General features: G+C 47.5%; 2 long non-coding RNA genes across 5 annotated transcripts in view; both read right to left on the reverse strand.

Moving 5' to 3' along the window:
• Nucleotides 1-14,980, reverse strand: part of LOC110343637 — a 29,654-nt gene extending 14,674 nt beyond the window's left edge. Inside the window, exons 1-6 of one of the 4 annotated variants that reach the window (XR_005870406.1) lie at nt 13,504-14,980; nt 12,277-12,553; nt 11,595-11,676; nt 10,992-11,115; nt 9,581-9,732; nt 5,271-5,341 (exon numbers count right to left, since the gene is read on the reverse strand). This is a non-coding gene — a long non-coding RNA (uncharacterized LOC110343637). Of the gene's footprint in view, nt 1-5,270; nt 5,342-9,580; nt 9,733-10,991; nt 11,116-11,594; nt 11,804-12,276; nt 12,554-13,503 lie in introns of all 4 variants that reach the window. The other 3 variants (XR_005870408.1, XR_005870407.1, XR_005870410.1) reach the window with 3 other exon arrangements.
• A 140-nt stretch (nt 14,981-15,120) lies between these two features.
• Nucleotides 15,121-19,697, reverse strand: LOC106022372. Its single transcript, XR_001197370.3, has 3 exons — nt 19,482-19,697; nt 16,822-16,909; nt 15,121-15,915 (listed from the first exon to the last, which is right to left on the reverse strand). It is a non-coding gene; the product is annotated as an uncharacterized LOC106022372 (long non-coding RNA).
• Between the last annotated feature and the right edge of the window lie 325 nt (nt 19,698-20,022).

Genomic DNA, 20,022 nt, shown 5'->3' on the forward strand with positions numbered 1-20,022 from the left:
GATTCCCATATCAAACTTTTCTTTAGTTAGACTCTTGATAAGGCAGTGACCACCGGGTCTCGTGTGGAGCTGAGACCACCCTGAAGCCTGTAATGGGAACTGCATAAAGCAGGTTGAGCATTTCCAGTGACCCAGCTGTTGGACCCTCACTAAATGATCTGGACCACAACCCTTGGGATCTAAGATTCCACCTGGCTATAGAACCAGGATGCCAACTGCTGAGAATTTTGAGAACATTCCAATGGCAGTTGAAAACAACTGTCACACAGCGCAGCTCCAAGAGAGCAGAAGCCACAATCTAGGCGAGGTACGGGTGTGTATTTGGGGGAAGTGATGGAGCGAAGAGGTAGGCAGGCATTCTCCTGGCCCCGGGGCCCACAAGGAAGAAGAGGTCAAGCATCAGGAAGACAGGAGGCCACTTGTTATCTCAGGGACTCAGAGGCAAATCTGGTTTGTCATCCATTCTGTGAACCAGCTCTTTTGTAACCCAACAAACAGGCCTAAGAGCTATCTCTGAAGCTGAATTATAAGTAAATACTGTAAATCAAGATGAAGTTCATGCCAAGCCTGCAACATCAGAAAAAAAAAGCAATGGTGGGCTCAAAGAAGCTGAGCAAAAACAAGACTGAATGGGAAGAGACATACATGGCTGTATATCCATCCCTCTGTGTACATGCTGATGGTATACTAGATGCAGGAGTCTGTGGGACAGTCTTAGTTCAAGCTACTGTGTCACTGGAGGCTTGCCATGTCTCCAGGCTAATGAAAACAGTCCCCTCCATGACCCGATAATGTAGGGTCTGACAAATGTCGCTGAGGTCCATATGCAATTTCATTATTATTCTGGGGCCCTCCTATGAGTTTGAGGCACCTCATTACAGATTTTAAAGATGCCAAACCATTGACTTGGATTTGTGGGGGACAGGGTGTCTTTTGGGGACCTTCTAGCGGAGTGACACAGATATGACGTCTCAAACCTTTGTGAGATAAGATGTTTTTTATAAAAAGCAACTGTGTTGATGACATGGATTCTGAGTCAGTTGCTTTATTTCTCCAGCTCAAGATTCCCTGCCCTCTTTGGGAAAAAAAAGTTCATGTGGAGTAGCTTAGTCAACTAAAGGCTGGTGAACATAGAAGCATCTAGAGGGACACTCCCTCCAAAGGCCTCTGAATTTCTCCCCATGCACCCAGAAGTTTAAGCTGCAAGCCCCCCCCCCAATTTTAAAGCAATGACAGGAGCGACATCTTGTTGCAGGTGCTCCGGTGTGTTCTCATATCCCCAGCTTGGGTACAATGCTAACCAGTGGAGCAGGCACTATACAGATACTTGTGAAAGGAAGACCGGGGGAAACAGGCAATGCCCGAAAGTCCCTTCTATTTCATGAGTTCAGTAGCGAATCCCTTGCTTGGAATCACTTCTTATTTCTCAGATAGGTGCGAACTGAATGAAGGTTAAGTCTGGGAAGTAGCCAAGACCAGCAGCTTAGCTGTAGGGATAAATTAAAATATGTGTACCTCCTCTTTGGTTCATTTTTCTGCCTTCTTAGTGTACTGAATGCCAGGGAGACTGTAGTCGTGGATCAGGGAGCAGAATGGTCTTGAAGGGACAAGGGGAATGGAAATTGGAGAAAGGGATTTTTGAAAGAAGCAAATTAACAGGGAACACCAACGTGCATTGCAATAGTTGAGTCCCCAGTTCATTTTTAATCAAATGCTGCCTAAACTCAGAAGCATCTTTGATTAGCCCTCTGGTGTCCACCATAACTCACACACACAATTCTGTATCTTTGCTAAAGTCAGTCTTCTGGCTAAAGTTAAGCATATGGCAACATTCAAATCAGTATTTACGGTACCTAAGTAACTTTAGTGAAGTATGTCACCACTCTGGGTCACTTCTCTGCCTACGTGAATACATGCCACAATTGTGTTCCTTCTCACTCAGCTGCTTCACACTAACCTCGGGATCTGTAGCCCATCCCAACAGTAAATGGCATGCTCTTGTCTGTTTTGTTGGGGTTTTTTTTTCTTTCTCAGATGCAGTCCAGGGCTAGCAGAATCTACTGCATTGATCGAAGAATCCCGGGGAACCCATCTCCTTTCCCAGCACCTTGAGCTGTTTGTAATGGCCTTTTTCTTGGACACTTTGCCTTTATTCTGCTGGGAGGGTCCCAAACCTTGGCACCTCTCACTCCCCCAGGTGCTCCCTGGGTTTCATGCTTTCAAAGGGCCTGTTGCTACCTCTCCAGTCCACCTGCTGGCTCTCTGACCCAACCGCAAGATCAACATCAGTATGGCTCAGGAGGCCATGGGCATCTGCCAAAATTTTTCTGTTTTCCCATTCTGCTTCACTATTCTCTGGTTCCGTGGGCTCCCTTTTTTTTTTCCAGTTTGGAGACCTCCAAAGCTAACATCACACACACACACACACACACACACACACACACACACACACACGAAGCAAGGAAGAGCCACAGAATGTAAACAACTAGAATTCCTTTCCAAAGACTCACTGAAGGTAGTCACCTGATCCCAGGAAGGACCCACAGTCTATTTAAGTCCATGAGACTAAAAAAGACTGTGTAACTCACTTCTGACTCCCCTACCCCCACACCAGGGGGCTTGCTCCTGCTCACTCTTCCCAAACCAGCTGGGCACAGAGGACAGTATCTTATTTGGGTTGGATTTAAAAAAAAATTAAAAGCAGAGTCAAGAGTTTATGAAAATAAATATCGGTATAGATTGTAAGCACAAGAGAAAGGGGTGCTGAAGAAAAAACGTGTCCAGAGCATGAATGTAGGCTTCTGAAAGGGAAGCCACCTCAAGTTCTTTTTAGTTATTTTTTCTTAAACAGAAACATATATACTTAACATTGCCACCCATGCGGGTGCTTGGATATAACACAGGCATGTGTGTAAGTGCACACACAGATAGGTAATTGGCCTTGGGGGGGGGGTGGGGGTGGGGAAGGCATTCCAATGCTCTTTATAATACTGAAATCTTTATCTTCATTTCCCAATGCTGGCTGTAAGCCACTAAATTGATTTCACAACCCACTAATGGTTCGTGCCCTACAGTATAAACAACACTGCAGTATGAGATAGGTGGTGTGTGCTTTATCGGGCCCTGCCCCCTGGGCAGCCCTTTTATTCTCCAAGGGAGATGGAGGAGAGCTCCAAGCCTGAAATGATCCACGATACCATCTCTCTCCACGTCAGGGCCTTTGGGAGTAGGGGTGCTCTGTCATGCAGGGGATTCTTGTGCCCAACAGAGGCTCACAGAGGGCTCGGGCTGCATCCTCCCGCTCCACGGCGCTCTCTCCTCCTCCCATCCAGCTCCTCCCATTGATGGAAATTGTTAGGTGACTGGGGCCTGACAGGGTAGAGAAGAGAAGTGGGTAGGCAGGAAAAAAGTCAGTGCATGGTGAAGGAAGGCCAGCCCTTCTCAGTTTCCATTTGAAGCTGGTACTGTTCTCCAGCCTCGGGATGAGGGCTGACTGGCACCACCGCCCAGGCAGGCCTGGGCATAGCCTCTCCTCATCTTCCCACTGTCATGCAAGGGAACCATCTTGCAAATCACATACCACTTTTTCCCACCCAGAAAACTCCTGTCCAAAAGAGGGACTACCCTTGGCCCTGAGAATCCAGTGAGAGGTGGGCTGCCACCTTCACCCTGAAGGACTGAAGTTAAGTACAGGCACTGGGAACTACTGAAGAAGGAAAATCTGTACTTGTTCTGGTCTGCCCTGGCACCCTGCTGCCATCTGGGTAAGCAGAATAGGAGAGGGCTAGCCCCCTCTCCCCTGCCCCCCCCACTTCCCAAAGCTGTCCAGGCACAGGCGCTCATGCACACACATACTTTCTTCCCTCTGTCCCGATCTGGAGAATGGAAGTCCCTGTATTATTGCGCAACAGTCACTCCACTTAAATGTGTGGCATTTGTCTTGTGTATTCCTTTCTTCTTTCCAGATGACCTGCAACTGGGTTCTCTGGCCACTCACGATATCCTTAAAACTGGAGTGTCGGAGATTCCACAGGCCACTCTAGGTCCAGCATATTTACCCTGGTATTCCTTGATCTTTGGGTCCAGACGTTCCCCGCAGAGCAAAAGGGTCCACACACCCCCTCACTCTCTCCTCCCCTCTCTCGGCATCTCTGCGCTCACATCCTCTCGGCCAGCTGTTTCTCCAGTGCAGAGGTGACCTGTGTGGGACTGTGCCTGGATTGTTAGGATTCCCCCAGGTCTGCGGCTGAAGTTCATGGGAGCACAGGCTCCAGACCCTCTGTTCAAAGCTAAAGCTTCAAAGAACTGTGAAACACAAGCCATGCCCACAAGGAATTTACAGTGTCTTTGGAGAGAAGGGTGGACAGAAGCAGGCAAGATTGCAAGGGAGGAAACAGACCGGGGTTCGTGAGTCTGGGAAGGCAGTCACTGGCCTGTGGGAGGAATCTGAGCAAAATGCCAGAAGCATTACTTCTGGCAATAGAGATAACATTCCAAAGTATATAATAGGAGGCGAGAATGTACAGGAAGGGCTCAGAACCAACTGCAGACACTTCCAGACAGGGAACGGAAGGTGTCTGGGGAAGAAGATGGGAGGCCCAAAGCACAAGGAAAATGGGTATAGCCCTTCACCGCAAGAAAGAGAGTCTGGACTTGAATCTGTGAGCAATGGGAAGCAATTTAGAGACTTCCTAAGCAGGGAGAGAATGGATACTAAGTGGTGGGCCGCCAAGGGGAGAATGGATTGTCAGGTCCATGGAAAGGACTGGAAGGGTTGAGCCTGGAGGCTGAGGTGAGTCAGAACTCGGCTCAAGAGAGGGACTTGCTTTGTTGAATAAGGGTCATGTTAGGGTCAAAGGTGACACTCAGGTTTCCCAGGTTGGGAGAACTGAATACCACATTGCAATGAGGGAGAGGGCAGTATTTGAAAGTGGAACCCAAAGAGGTTCTTTGCATGACTCTTCACCGTGTCATTTAGCTGAAGTCCTAGCCAAAGATTGATGAGTGCATCTACTGTTTACCCACCACCCACACTCAACTAACTCCCCGTCTGTTTAGGCATCAGAGAATCTGCTTCCGGGACCTGAGCGTCATTCTTCCCTTTCCTGATGGGTTCTTCCAGGCCACCTAAGTACTAGTGTGGGGTCTACGCCGTAGCCTGCAAGAGGTTCTCAAGGCAGCTGTAGACCAGCTGGCCATGAGCTGACTTTGTTCTTGGAGAATTCCATCTCCCACTCCCCCTCCTCTCCCATGAGAGGCAGGAAACCTACTGGCTTTTCTTCTCTGGGTTTAGCTTGAACTCCTTACTGGTCGGGACACTGGGAGCATCATTGGGAGATGGCTGCAAAAAAAAAAAAAAAAAAAAAGTATGTGTCCAGGAAAAAGGCCAGCCATGTTTGTCTAATCTATTTACTTTTAGCCCCTTTTCACCTTCAAAGCCAGTCTACCTTTTTCCAGAGACCTAGATGTTTCTCTTGGTACCTGAACCCAGCCATTTGCCCCTGGGGTTCAATTCTTGTTCACAAAGTGAGGTTCTTTCCTGCCTCTCCTCTTGACACTGCCAGAGCACCCAAGGGCCTCCCGCTTCTGGAGTGGCACCCAAGCTAAGCAGCGAGGATTCCTGTCTGGAACTCTGGGTCCTGGTGCCACCTCTGCGGGGGACTAGGCTTTGGGGTCCCTGGCAGGTGTGAGAAAGCACATGGAATGAGCAGCTCTAGAAGCTGACCCTGGAGATGTCAAACTCGACCTGTGGGGCTCCCCCAGCCAGCCAGCCAGCCGAGTGGGAGGCAGCCCAGCAGGAAGTAAGCCCAGAGCCAGGACATGGGCTTTTGTTTGGTCTTGATAGCAGTCCCCAAGCTATAAAGATTGACTTCCCTGTTGGTGATACTATGACTCAAGTCCCTTCTGCCAGGGGCTTCTCTGTTGAAAGTCACTTTTCCTAGCCATTGTAGACTAGGACAAACAGGGCACAAGGATTAACACCTGGGATAGATGTTCACTGGACCTGATCTCAGCAGGCCAGAGGCACTGGCGATGGACCGCAGAGGCCCCTGAAGGCCTCGGCTGCTTGGGATATAAAACCATGATCTTTGGATAGGGTGGGCTGCAGATGACTGTTGAGCTCTTGTGAGCCATCCCCTGAAGACTGTCAGCTTTTTCTTCTTGCAACACTTGTCCTATGTCCTAAGTGCCAAGCTTCAGTGCAGCCCAGCTCCAGCATCCTGAGTGGCAGCGAGGGCACACGCTTAGAGAGCTCAGTGTTTCTAATGGCTATATGGTCCTGACAAAAGGAACAAATTGCAGGGCCCACTGTCAGACACGGAGTAGTTGGAGGGATATAGGCACAGAAGCAACAGCCTAAAGTATGTGGCATTCCCGCCTGGGCTGGAACCAAGTCCAGGTCGATGCCTTTTCCCCTCATCAGCATAAACTGATACACTTGAATCTACCCTCAAACTCAGTGGGGAGAGAAAACAATGTCTTGGTTCAACCCCATCTGGTCCTATGTTAGCTTTCCATTGCTGTGACAAAATGCCCAAGAAAAACAGGTTAAAGGAAAACAGGTTTAATCGGCTCACGGTTTCCAAGGTTTTGGTCTATGGTCACTTGGCCCCATCCCTGTGGGCTTGTGGTGAGGCAGAACATTATGGCACACAATATGTAGAAGAATGAAGCTACTCAACTCATAGTATCCAGGGAGCAGAAAAAGAGGAGCTGGGGTCAACACGTGGACTTTCCCAGGGCATGCCCCCGAGGACCTTCAAATAGGTCCTGCCATCCAAGCACTTAGCAATAGCCCACCAACTTATGGGCCCATCAGTAGAGTAATCCATTGAATCAGAACCCAAAGCCCATCAGTTGGTCACAAGCCTACACATGGCCTTTGAGGGACATTTTAGATCCAAACCCTAACACACCACGCCCTTCTGGCTTGCATTGGTTGCTCTATAGAGTCCTCTGTGTGTGTGTGTTTATGGTTTTTTTTTTTTTGGATTCAAGATGATTGGAGAATATATTCAGGGAATTAACAGCGCATGCTGTTTTATGATGGACAGTGTATATTGGCTCCAACCTTATCTGAGCATCTCTCCCCTGTCGATGTAAGCGGTGGGGCACACCACGCTGTGAAGACTAGGGGAAGACATGAGAGGCAGTGTCAGAAGTGTCTGTTGATTGGTGCTGGCCCTCGCCCCGAGTCTCCTGGCCGGTGTCAGTCTCTCCCAAGCTTTTCTCTTTGCCGTTCTCATCTCATCCAGCTCCCATCTGTGGGGGATCTTTATAAGTCACTCAGCGCCACTCACCCAAGGCTCAGGCAACCCTCTCATCCCTTCCTCCTGATGGACCTCAGCCAACCAATAATAACAGAGGATACATGGAAACAATGTAAAACCAGCCAAGAATGTGGGTCTTGGCCCAGGGTTGGTAGAAGCTTCCAAAAATGGAAAAACTATACACACATTTTACTTCTGGCGTGAGTTTTCCCAGAGTCCCTTTTCACCAGGTATGGTCCCAAAGGGAAGAGAGGTTAAGTCCTCCCCAAGAGTTAAGTCCCATGCTGTGTCCAGTTGGCAATCTGGGTACCCTTATTTGTGATTTCAACTGAAAACAGCCAAACTTAATTGTAGGCTAAATAAACACAGGGTAGATCTAAATGGGCTTTGACTCCAGGTTACCCTCAGCCAAATCTGGCTCTGCAAGCAAGCACCCACCTCTCCCAGGATGCAGAAAGATGCATCTCTGGGCACGGTTCTGGCTTTGCACTGAACACACCTTCCCCAGGGAGAGTTCTCGAGAAGTCCCTCATTTGACCACAAAGTTTGACTGCCAGGAGTTTGATTCAAACAAGCCTTGATTTGGGTGGGCTCCTCCCTGTGAGGAAGGACCAAGGTTCTGGCAGATACTCTCTTGCTATTGGGCTTTAATCTGCCACGTGGTGGCGCTGTTGAGCACTGATCGCCGCCCCGCCCCATCCCCCCACCCCCAGGTCCGCCGACTCCCTTGCTGGCCTTGTTTCATAAAAAAAAGAAAAAGAAAAAGGAAGGCCCACAGGGACAAAGGCAGTGGGTACTCCACACACAGCTCCAGAGCGAATTCAAGATCCACACGTGTGTCGTGTGCATGAGCCAGGAGTTGCTTTCCACCCCCTCCACACACACTCTGTATAGGAGCCTCATTCATGCTTACATTCCAGAAGACTCCATCCTTCCATTGTGAGGTACTGCTCTGCGCCTTAATTTGGTCCACTCCTGACCCACCTCAGAAAGCCAAGGTTGGTCACTGGCAGCTAGCTCCTGTGCCATTAGGCTCGCTCCTAGCATTTGTGTAATTAATTGGTTTGGCTTGCCGACGACTTGAGGCAGGTCAGACTAGGTTCTGGAACGTCCATGAGCGCTTACACGCTACTTAAGAAGAGTGAATTGTTTAAGGGAGGCAGGGAGGGGACTAGCTTCTCAGTTTTTTGTTTTTTGTTTTTTAACTAAAACCAGTGGTACTTATTCCTTCTGTATTTGCTTGGGGGCCATGATTCCTGCTTGGGGAATATGGTCACCCTATGATGATCTTCAGTTTAGCCTGCATATTTCACTAAGGGGTTATCAAGCCAAATCTAACCAGACTTCTGTGAGATTTTACCAATGCAGCGAAGCCCTCCATGTTTGGAGTTTGGAAGAATACTTTCCCCTGGACTGCTATTCTAGAAACAGAATCTCAACAGAAACTCCATCAACCTTCAACCCTCTAATTCATAAGTAGCAATTGTAATGTTCGATGTGGCATACATAGTATAAGAAAATACTAACCTCATTCCTACCCTGGGGCCAGGATCATATAGATCATCTCAAGTTTGCCCCTGTTCATCACTTTCTTGCATGTTTGCAGTATGTAATTGGGATAGTTAGAAGTTTAGATAGATCTAGCTGTACTGGCCCATATTCCTTCATGGCAGACCCTCAACCGAAATCTCCAGACTTCTTCCCTAGCTGCCCAACAAGTCGTTGGTTCTTCTAATCACACTTCTTACAGCTGAGTTCTGGAGAACTGTTGAGTTACCAGTCTTCAGTCAAAAGAAAAAAAAAAGACCTCTGTTAAAGGCCACTTCTTATCAGGTTATTATCTATAAATTTCTCTTAGCCATAAAAGCAAGTCTTTGTTGAAGAACAAGGGTTTATTGCATTAGACCTGGTTGAGATAATTTGGGGAGGATAGAAGAGGGGGCACTGGCCAGTTGACACTTTCATGGTTTAAAGCCTACTCATTTGACATGAACAGTTATTTTCCAACTTTAGCAAGTCCAAAATTTCAAAGGTATAAGAAATGACTTTTCTTGGTTACACTTAAACAAAACAGAGCTGTCTTGGCTGATGTCATACACTGGAAACCAAGGGGAGTTTTTTGGGGACACCATCAGGCTGAGTCACTTATATTGCATGTCAATGGTCTGAGTTGCTTATATTGAGTTAGACATGCTTTGAAACATGCTGAAAAAATTGGCTCAAGTCCCTTTCTCAGGGTATGTAGGAAATCTCTATCCTAACAAAACAAGATACACAGGCATTGTCTTTCAGCAGATAAGAATACCTACTGCATAAATGTGAGTGCACTCTGATAGCCATTCATGTCTGCTTGCAACACTTTTAGACAAGGCTGGTACACAGAGAATTTATAGCCCCTTCTGTGCTGGTGTGGTAGGTTCCCCATATCTGCAGGAACATGTTCCAAGATTCCCAGTGATGCCTGAAAATGGAAATAGTATCAGACCTTAAGTAAGAGTGCATATTTCTTATATATACAATAAACTCTAGCTTGAAATTAGGCACAGTAAGAGATGAACAAGTGAGTATAACAATTTCTTGTGATATGTCAGTATCAACAGTGTCATGTCTTCTGACTGCCACCAACGTGAGAGTTACCTGAACTCAAGCAATAGGCTGTCAGTAGCTTATTGCAATGACCGTGGATCTGAAGAACAAGACACAGTACTGACTACTAGCAGGAGGGACAAAGTGATGACTGACAGTCAGGACAACTGGAGGACTGCAGTACAAGATTTTATCGTACTACTCAGAATAGTACATCATAAACTTGTTCAGAGACTGCTCAGTTAATATTTTAGGGTGGCCAGTTGACCTCTGTGACCTGGGGCACATGGAAAGGAAAACCATAAACGGGGAACGGAACAGTGTGGCATGACTTCACTGCCATGATCATGATGCACTTGAGTGGGCAAGACGCTACTTCTAACATAAGTCAGCTGCTACGCCCGTACCTCAGCTGCTACGCCCATACCTCAGCTGCTACGCCCATACCTCAGCTGCTATGCCCATAGCGTGTACTGGCGGTTATTTACTAGGGTGACATTTTGGAAATAATGTGTTTTTTGAAGGACCCAGGAAACCACTTTTCAGGGTGATTTTTAGAAATGTAGGCTGGGAAGACATCTGGCTAGGCCCGTTTTTCCAAATGATCCAGGCTAGAAGAAAAAGCATAGTCAGCAAGTATGTTGGGGTTTGCGCAGGGGACGTTGAGATGTTGTGCTGGGTTTGGAGGGTTTGGGTAGAAATTTTAAATACAGATTATATATATTCATGAGGTACATGGTGCCACTATAATATGTATATTGTTGGTTGAAACTGAACTATGTCTGCTTCAAAATTGGCAGACCAGGTATGGCAGTAATGTCTAGAATGGAGTGCCATAGCATTCCCACGGCTGGGCAGCCAGTCAGTCCTCAGAGAAGTTCCAGACCAGTTGAGGCTACACAGCAAGACCCTGTCTCAAAAAAAAAATGACTGCTTTCACAGTATGCTTTCAATTACAGAAATTTGTACTCCCCAAAGGACATATTTTCATAATCTTATGTCATATTTCTAGATAATAAAGGATTGTTCCACAATCGTGCTTACAACACACTGCTCAAAGAAAGTTTTAACCCTGGCTTTGCTGAAATACTTGTTCATTTGCCCTTTGAACACTATTCTTGAGGCCCCAGAGACCTTTTTCAAGGGAAGATTTTGAGGCAGGGAGACGATTTGCAGTCCTCTTGTCGTGTCCTCTTCCTGCATCATGGCCTCCCCACTAAGGGCTGCCCTGGCGTCTTCCTGTTTCCAGCCACTAAGTCTGTTATAGAACAAAAGCAAGTAAGACCAAAAGAGTGAGTGGGAGCTGTGGCAGCTGACACTGAGCCACTGAGAGTCTGGTCCTGAAGATGCTGAGAGCATCCCTGGACCATCCGGCCCATCTCACAGAACCCCCACGCTTTGCTTTAAAGGTGATTGCTTTTAAATGCTCAAGATGCTTGAACACAGATCCCCTTTTATTCATCCCTCCACGTGTCTCAGAAGGTTTATGCACCCCAACCAGCAGCTAGGAACCATCTCCTAGATGAAAGGTACTGTGACAGTGATGTTGAAAAGTTGCACAAGGGTTTGTTTTTAGTGATTTCCTACCAAGGTTCCAGAAGTATGGGCCCTACCTGCCTATGTATGCTTTTCTTTGCCCCGGGCTCTAGCAACCCATGTCCTTGCTGCTATTCCAATAGGGCTTCCTGCTCCAGTGCTACGCATTGGGATGACTGTTCTCAGCTACCACGGACTCACTGGGCACAGAAGAGTAGAACACTCCAGGTCGTCCTAGGCATCTGGTGCTCCAAAGTGGCAGTTGAAACTTCTCAGCCCCGTTCTTAATTTGAGAAGTAAAGGAAAAAGGACTTGGAAATCCTCTAAAGCTGTGTGAGATTTTCATGTTCAACCCAACTACTCAAAAAGTGTTGAAAGAATGGGGCCACACACTAACTTGCTTTGAAATTCTGTAAGAGGAAAAAAAGTATGTGATATCTGCAGACATGCCACAGGTTTGCCGATAAGCGGGATTAATAAGGGATTACAAACTGAGCCTGGAGACTCACATCTGTAATCACAGCACTCAGATGGCAGAGGCAGGAAGCAGAGCAAGAGGCAGCCTGGGCTATAGAGAAAGACTCTGTCTCAGAAGGAAGGAAGGAAGAAAGGAAGGAAGGAAGGAAGGAAGGAAGGAAGGAAGGAAGGAAGGAAGGAAAAATAAAGGAAGAAAAAAGAGGTGTGACAAGAGAGAAAGAGAAGGGGAGAGAGAATTAGAAATAGGAATATGGTCAGATACAAAATAAACATCAAAATCTCCAAAATCAGTATTTTAATTTTATATATATATGAGAGAGAGAGGTGCGTATGCACTCCTACATATATAAATACAACCAGCTCAGTCTGTATAATGCTAATGTATGTATATGATTTCAGGCCTTACCACTTGGCTGTCTGTAGTCCTTTGTGTAGTGCTGAGGCCATCATAGCTGTCGGTGTTGTCCTTGTTTGGGTCTTGTCTAGGCAGCCATGTTGATGAGACTCCATGGGTGTAGCTTGTCTAACATTTGTAGGTGACACGGTCTCAAGGCAAACTCCCTGGCCTCCTGGCTCTCACAGTCTCCCTGGCCCCTCTTCCACGAGGATCCTGAGCTGTCATAGACTTATCAGTTGGCACTAGGCACTAGTTTTGTTTGTTTCTGTAGCTGTGATAAGATGCCCTTTCAAAAAGAGAAAAAAATTGGACAAACGATTCATTCTGACTGACAGTTCGAGGGTACAATCATCATCGGAAGGCAGTCCTGGCAGCTGGAGCACCAAGCAGCTGGTCCCATTGCCATCATGAAGCAGAGTGTAGATGCTGGTGCTCAGCTAGCTTCCCCTTTTACACAGCCTAAGACGCAATCTCAGGGGATGGTGCTGCCCTCCTTTTGGGTAGGCTTTCCCACTTAGCTAATTAATCAATCAAAATAATCCCTCCCAGAGGCTAATGTAATCTAAATCATCCCTCCTATATGATTCTAGACCCTGTCACACTGAAAACCCACACTAGCTATCACAATCTTGAAGTGTTTCTCCGCCTTTTCCTCTAACAGTTTCAAAGTTTTGGAAGTGAGAACATGTTATAGCTAGTAGTTACATATTCATGGCTGACCAGCTGAAGTGGGATGGCCACTGGGAAGGAGGAACTTGTGGCCCAGAGAAGCAGGCTTGTCTTATAGCTCCAACCAGACTTTAGCATCATCCAAATCCTCAGCCAGCCCGCCCTTGCTCCACTAAGAATGCCTCTTCCAAAACGGGTGCTCTGGGGACTCACTCACCATGTCAAACACTTAGAGTGACACAGCTAGGAAGAGTCCCCACCCCATCCTTTCCTCTGCTCCCTCATCTGGGTCTCTCACTAGCGTGTCCCTACATCCATCCCCTGTGACAGTCAGATACAGCCATGCTCCCAGCCTGCCCATGGGGACATAAAAGAGCAAACCATTTGGGAAGCTATAAATAATGGAGTTATGATGCTCCATCATGCAGTAGAATGTTGGTGTGGTCTGGGAAGAGACTCAGCTAGGAAAACACAGGAATTACAATCTTAAGTAGATGATGAGAGACAAATGCATCAGTGGTATGGCGTCCATTTTTACAAACTATCAAATAAAATAGATATACACACGGGGGGGGGAAGGATGAACAGATGTTCCATCAAGGTTTGTAGAATGACTGTCTCTCTCCTTCAATAGAATAATGGGTTTATTTTCTCCATTTTTCATGCTCTCTGCAAAAGAAAAATGTATATTTTTCCTCCTCAAATGTTGGGGGGGGAGTTAAAATCTAAGACACAATTTGTTGCCACAAGAAGCAGAAGCACAGAGAAAGTCCAGTGTAGACAGAGGTGGCCTTAATGGGCTGGGAGAGGACAGAGACAGCCCCACCTGGATTGGAGGGCAAGAGAGTGGTGAGGGGACAGGACGGGAACTGGTACACACAGGGCATGAGCTGAAGAGGAGGAAGGGCTGCGAGAAAAGTCAGAGAACAGCAAAGTGGAAGAGTGGAGAGCCTCAGTGCCCAATCACAGTCCGTAAGAGACGGTGAAGCTTGAGAAGCGCCTGCGTTCTCTATGGACTCTGATTCCTGAGGTCAATGTTCACCCAGAGAAATGCTCACACACCTTGCCAGCCAGTACTCTGGATCTTAGCTGCCCTGTAACCTTCCCACACGGACATCTGCCAGAGAGCTTCAGTGGCCAAGGGTCCCAGCAAACACAGCCACAGCCACCGCACCATCCCCAGCCCTTCTGATCCAGGAAAAGCAGGTGTCCTTTAGAGTAGCTACCGCTTTGGGTATATAGCTCTTTTCTTTTGAGCCACCTAGTTCCCCATTCTAAAGGGAGACGTTTGGGAAAGGTCCTGCTTGCTTGGTCTATACATAGGTTACTTGTTCCAAGAAGGTAATGTATACCAAATATTCAGTGATGCTCAGGTGTCCTGGGACACAGGAACCATGAGACACGTCTTTGGTTGGGGGGTCGAGTTGTGATGGAGTTTATGCAGATGTGGCCCTTCATGGGAGTCTCTTTGGTTACAAGCACACCTCACTCTCAAGCCAGAGAGGGACCTGTCCCTGTCCCTCCCCATCAGTTCTTGCTGTGAACTGGAGAGACCTCTGCTACCAAGGATGAACACATTAAAAAAAAAAAAAAAAAGGAAAGGAAACCCAAAAAAAAATCTCCCCTGCCCTTAAAAAAGATGGAAAGGGGTACTTTTGGGCATAAACCCAGGCATGTTAGCTTTGGGAAACTATGACATTCTAAAGATGTTACCATTGGAAGAACAACAAAGAAGCCCTGGAGTTTAGACACAGAAGGAGGGCCCTCCATGCTACCAGGTCTCCCCCGAGTTGCTGTTTGGATTCTTAGGGATTTCAGAAAAGCCCATCTCCCTCATATTTCCTTTTTTACTTCTGTAACTTAAAGCAAATCACACCGGCCACTCTTGGACACAAGTCACATGAAACCATACGACTCCAGCTGCTATTCCAGGGGACACCCCCACTTCTTCAGTAAACACCAGCCTCCTGAGGTCCTCTTGACGAAGTCTTCTGGCCAATGAGAAGCTAGCTGTCCTGCCAAGAAGAGCATCGGAGATAGTGGATTTGGGTCTCTCTCTCTCTCTCTCTCTCTGTCTGTCTGTCTGTCTGTCTCTCTCTCTCTCTCTCTCTCTCTCTCTCTCTCTCTCTCTCTCTCTCTCATCCACCCTGTCCTGCCCAACCCAGTCTCCCTCACATCCTGACTGGTTGAGGGTGTTGGGGAAAGCAGCCTGGAAAGGCAAAGTGTTGGACACAGGATGATAGGCGCAGGCTCTCACTCATCTTTCTTCTTCCTGACTGAGGCAGGCGTGGCTTCTTCCAGTCTCAGGGGTCCTCAGAGATGGGGGAGGGGCGGTGCAAGGGCAGTCTTATGCATCTCATTCACACTTAAATGAGTAAACTGCCCAAAGGTCAGTCTTCTCAGGTGCCTTTTATCAAAGGATCTACTGCAAAAACTAGGTCAGAGCACATAGGTCAGCTCTGGAACCCAGAATCTGGGTCAAAAAAGCTCGAACTTCAAGGAGTTGAGGAGTCCATGTACATCCAGTAGAAGCAGGGACAAAAAGGTTCAACCTCTTTTTCCCACATCACCCAGCATCACTCCAGGACTACTTGGGATCTACCAGATGCTCTGGTAGAATCAAGTTTTTTAAAACTGAACATCATTATTTAAAAATAATAATAAAAGCATGTTGTGTGAGTGCATCATGTACCCTTGGCATGCCTAGAGATTAAAAAAAACACAAATGGGAGTTTCCCCAGGCAGGACTTCATCTACCGTGTGTACTATCACCCTAGCGTTGCCCGAGACCCACTAAATGATCTGACACAGCTTGCCTGTGGAAGGACAGGAGTGGTGGTCCTTGGGTGACCCAGTGCCCTGGCAGTCTCTTCTTAGGTGTTAGAAATCACCTGAGGTGGCATAGGCTCATGAAGGACTTCCCTCCAGCTGGTTCTCTGTGCTGGATCATAACAAACACCCAGAACTCTGGCAGAAGCCCTATAGAAACAGAGCCAAACGTGGACAACCTTGTGCTGGCATGGAGACTGGCCAGACCCAGGCTGAGCGGTCTCAGCAGAGCCCACCCTACAGGCATCACTCCAGAAGCTCACCGTCATCTCCCTACCACTCACCTCTGCATACTTTCTGTCACTTTTTAGGTAGAGGCCAAATGTTAAGGTCTCTGGTCAAAGGGTGTGGGCAGTGGTGCTCATGGCAAAGATGATGAGGGGGGAGTTTCCAGGGCAAATTGTTACAGGAAAAGCAGACACTTTTCTCATCCCTGGATCTCATCTATGTCCAAAGCCAAATTGCCCAGTACGAACTGTACCGTTGAAGCCTCTCCCATGAAACCCTTTGTCTTCTTGCTGAATAAACACATTTTAGCCCCCACAGGTCAGTCAATCAAGGAGACCTAAGATCCCACAGGTCACTACATTTCAAACTGAAGAGGGCTCCTGAGGCATTTCTTGTGGGGCTGGAATTGACGGGTAGCTGGGAGTCCTTTCAGTCCCAGCTCGCAGAGGGCAAAGCTGAGATCCTCTGATGCCCAAGAACTAGGGGACCCCCGTACCCAGCCCACCCTCTACCTTTCCCAAGACAAGTCTGGAAACTTCCAAAGGCATGAAGCTGGGGGAGTTGGGGCCCTGAGCTCTTCATTTGCCTTGCCTCACCTTGCCTGGTTGTTTGTTCCAGGTTGTTCTATTGACTGAGCCAAGTGTTTCCAGGAATATCACCGCAGGCTCCTAGCACTCTGGCATTGCCAGACTCTGAGCGGTCCTGGTACTGCTGGTTCCAGGTCTGGAACCCTTTCTTTTCTTGTTTCCTTGTTCTCTCCTCTTGCCCCTTTTGTTCCAAACTACCTGCGACACATGCAGGACATGGATTTTATCAGTCTGTACTCACCAAGTAATACATTCGCCCACATCTCAGGCTCAAAACACCACAGCCCCCTGGGTTCACATAAGGCCACCATCTACAGATGTGTTCAGGTCTGGGAGGAAAACAGGAGAAGCAAACGGGATTAAACAGGCACATTACCCATCACGTACAAAAGCCCCAGTGTCTCACTGGGTAGACATGAGTAATTGGGGAAAATACACACAACAATCCAAGCAATGGATAAGCACCTACAAGATGAAGTGGGTATCTGGAATGAGCTCCACAGGCAGATGGAATGATAGGTCCAATGGCAGTGGCAGGAGTATACAAGTTAAAGAGACCTAAGATACCAGAAGGTCAGACAGAAAGACTGGAACAAGAAAGGGGAGGAGGAGATGTGGGGAAGTTGGTCCAGCCAAACCACGGAAAAAACAAAAAAGACAGTTCATGAAACAGGCAATTAAGGTTCATGGAGGCCTTCTAAAAACATGTATGGATTGATGCTGGCTTTTCTCCGAAATCACACACACCACACAATGCTTCTAGAAATGCAAATGTTACAAGCAGCAATAGTGACTAGAGTGGAGACCCTGTCATGCTGTTGGTGACATTGGTGACGCAGCTCAGCTTCGTATGGCTGAGAAGAACGAAGACCTGCAGGTGGCGCCACCCCTGCTTCCTGCAGCCACAGAGAACAGACAGCCTCCGCACCCCTGCTCCCTGCCTTCTCAGTCTTTGTCAAAGGAAAAACAGAGTGTGCTTAGAAGACGGGGGTGGGGGGGTTGGGGGGGGCGGCGCTGACGTTTAGCTCGTTCCCAGATCAAAGAGACAGCTGAGACACCAAGTGGGCAGGAAGCGCACAGCACTGAAGAAACCAGCACCCTGTACTGTGTTGGGCTTGAAGAAACACCTAAGCGCTCTCTTTTCAACTCAAATTTACCCTCTTTCCCAAGGCTTTTAGGTGTGTGTGTGACCGGCTACTAGTCACTCTCATTCAGTGGCAGAGTGGGGGAGTGCAGCTACCTTCTCAATAAGGTGAATGCCATTTCCAGGTGGCCATAAAATCTTCTGCTTCCCTATATGTCCTGTGAGCTGGAACGATGGTGACAGTAATCTTAACTACCGTGGAAGCCAATTGTTGAACGGGGCAGAACCATATCAGCCCAGTCCCTGGTGGCCAACATAGGGTAGCACATCCTCCCCTGCTTCAACCTCAAAAAATTGGAATAGCTCTCTGGACTGTGCGTTGAGAAAGAAATAAGCAGCTGTTGTGTCTGGATGATAATCTTTTGTATCTACTTGCTGCATCAGCTTAGCCCGACCTAAGGTGATCTCAAAGAACCCCATCTTCCCTAACCATTAGACTGTATAACTGGCTACTCAACAGTTCTTACCTATGCAACTTGACAACTAGATAGACATTTAAATGAAAGGTTACATAATCACAAACTTTTGGAGGCGTCAGGCTCTGCTAAGCTGGCCCTCCATTTGAAATTAAAGGCCAATGTGGAAATTCACTCCACAAAAGTTTGCCCATCGAGGACCTCCTGAAATAGACCAACTACTTAAAAAAAAAAAGAAACTATGAAGAGAAAAGGTGAATGCTGTCCTTGTCCTGGAGCATGGAGCATGCAGCAGAGAGCTAGCAAACTGTATCTTTGAACAACACCCTATCATCCGAGCAGCTCAGTTGAGATCTCTGAGCACCCCTGTTTAATTCTGACTAAAGCTGTTATCAGAAACTGGCTGAGCTTGGAACAGGGCTTCCAGGTGCTTGGCCCTGAGCAGTCCTTGATGCTGTACTCACCACAGAGCCAAGGATATGCTTCAGGTGGCCTTCTAAGAGCAATAGTATTTTGTATTGGGCTTTAAAAAAATCAATTGAACTCAGTGACCAAACAGGTTCTTGCCCACAAAGCTCCTTGGGAAATGGCGATGTGGTACTGTTGGACGGGCAAGAAAGCAAAGCTTAGACACGGGATGAGGAATCATGCTACTTCCTACTCTTAGAGTATGCTTCCCAGGTTCCTGCAATGTCTAAGTTAAGTGACATGGCTAACAGAGAAATGACAGAAAATTCTGTGGGTAGAAATGCTAGGAGGAACCTAGACTAGGGAAGACTAACCCTCAGCTAGGTGCAAAGACAATGAATCCTCGAGGATGTCCTCAAAGATTCCACCAGAACACACATGTAGAGTCTGTGTTGGCATGTGGCATGGGTGATCTTGATGTGTAGTCTCTTCTCCCAGTTCCCAATGGAATGTTCCTTGACAGTGCCTCTTCCCAACATTTTTTTTACTGCTTTTCTCATGGTGGCCAGTGGAGAAGCATGGCTTTCCTCCAACAGAGGACATCTTGCCTAATTAAAGCACATCCCTGCCCCCCATCCAAACTATCCCCATCTCTGTGACCCAGAAGCTTCACTAGACTAGAGGGGACTCTTCCCCTTTTCCTGGAAATTGTCTTAAGTGACAATAGGATAGTCTAGTTTCATCCTCACTGAGACTGTCTCCAAGACAACCAAGGGAGCTGCTACTATTGGACCCATAGACAGGTTTAGCAGGTAACTAGGCACGGCTATCCAACATCATTGTAAAGATATTCAAGATCTAGGGGTGTGAAGACATCGCCCTGGCAGCTCTCACCCTTTATGGCCCCCAGGTTCCAATCATAACTTTGATTACCTTGTCGAGAAGGTGGATTTGGTGAATTGAAGCATCCTGACTTTGCTGAGCTTCAGTAGTGGTTCAGGTGTGATAGTTTAAGGCAGAGGCCTGCATTGTTGTTCCTAACAAAGGGGAGAGAATCCTAGAGAGACAGAGGTGAGAGGAAGGCATGGTAGTAGTCAGAAGAGGAGCACAGGTGATATTTTGACACACGGGCCTACACACACACACACACACACACACACACACACACACACACACACACACGCACGCACGCACGCACGCACACACGCAAGCATGCACACACAGCTGAAACGATGATCAAGCATAGAACCCACTGTTTTACATGACTGGGATATCTGGGGAGAAGATGTGCGGCTGTGTTTCTCAATTCTAAACACATGGATCAGTAATTCTAGCAGAAGGCTAAAACCAGCAGACAGTAAGAGCCCCTTCCCTGATTTGGCCAGAATCCAAAGGTGTGCTTTGGCATTTGAAAATCTGTAATCTGGAGCAAAGGGATATGGTTCACCAGCCTCAGAAACCAAGTGCCAGGACT

This window comes from Mesocricetus auratus, unplaced genomic scaffold, assembly GCF_017639785.1.
Source record: "Mesocricetus auratus isolate SY011 unplaced genomic scaffold, BCM_Maur_2.0 Super-Scaffold_4256, whole genome shotgun sequence".
NCBI classification, from domain to species: Eukaryota; Metazoa; Chordata; class Mammalia; order Rodentia; family Cricetidae; genus Mesocricetus; species Mesocricetus auratus.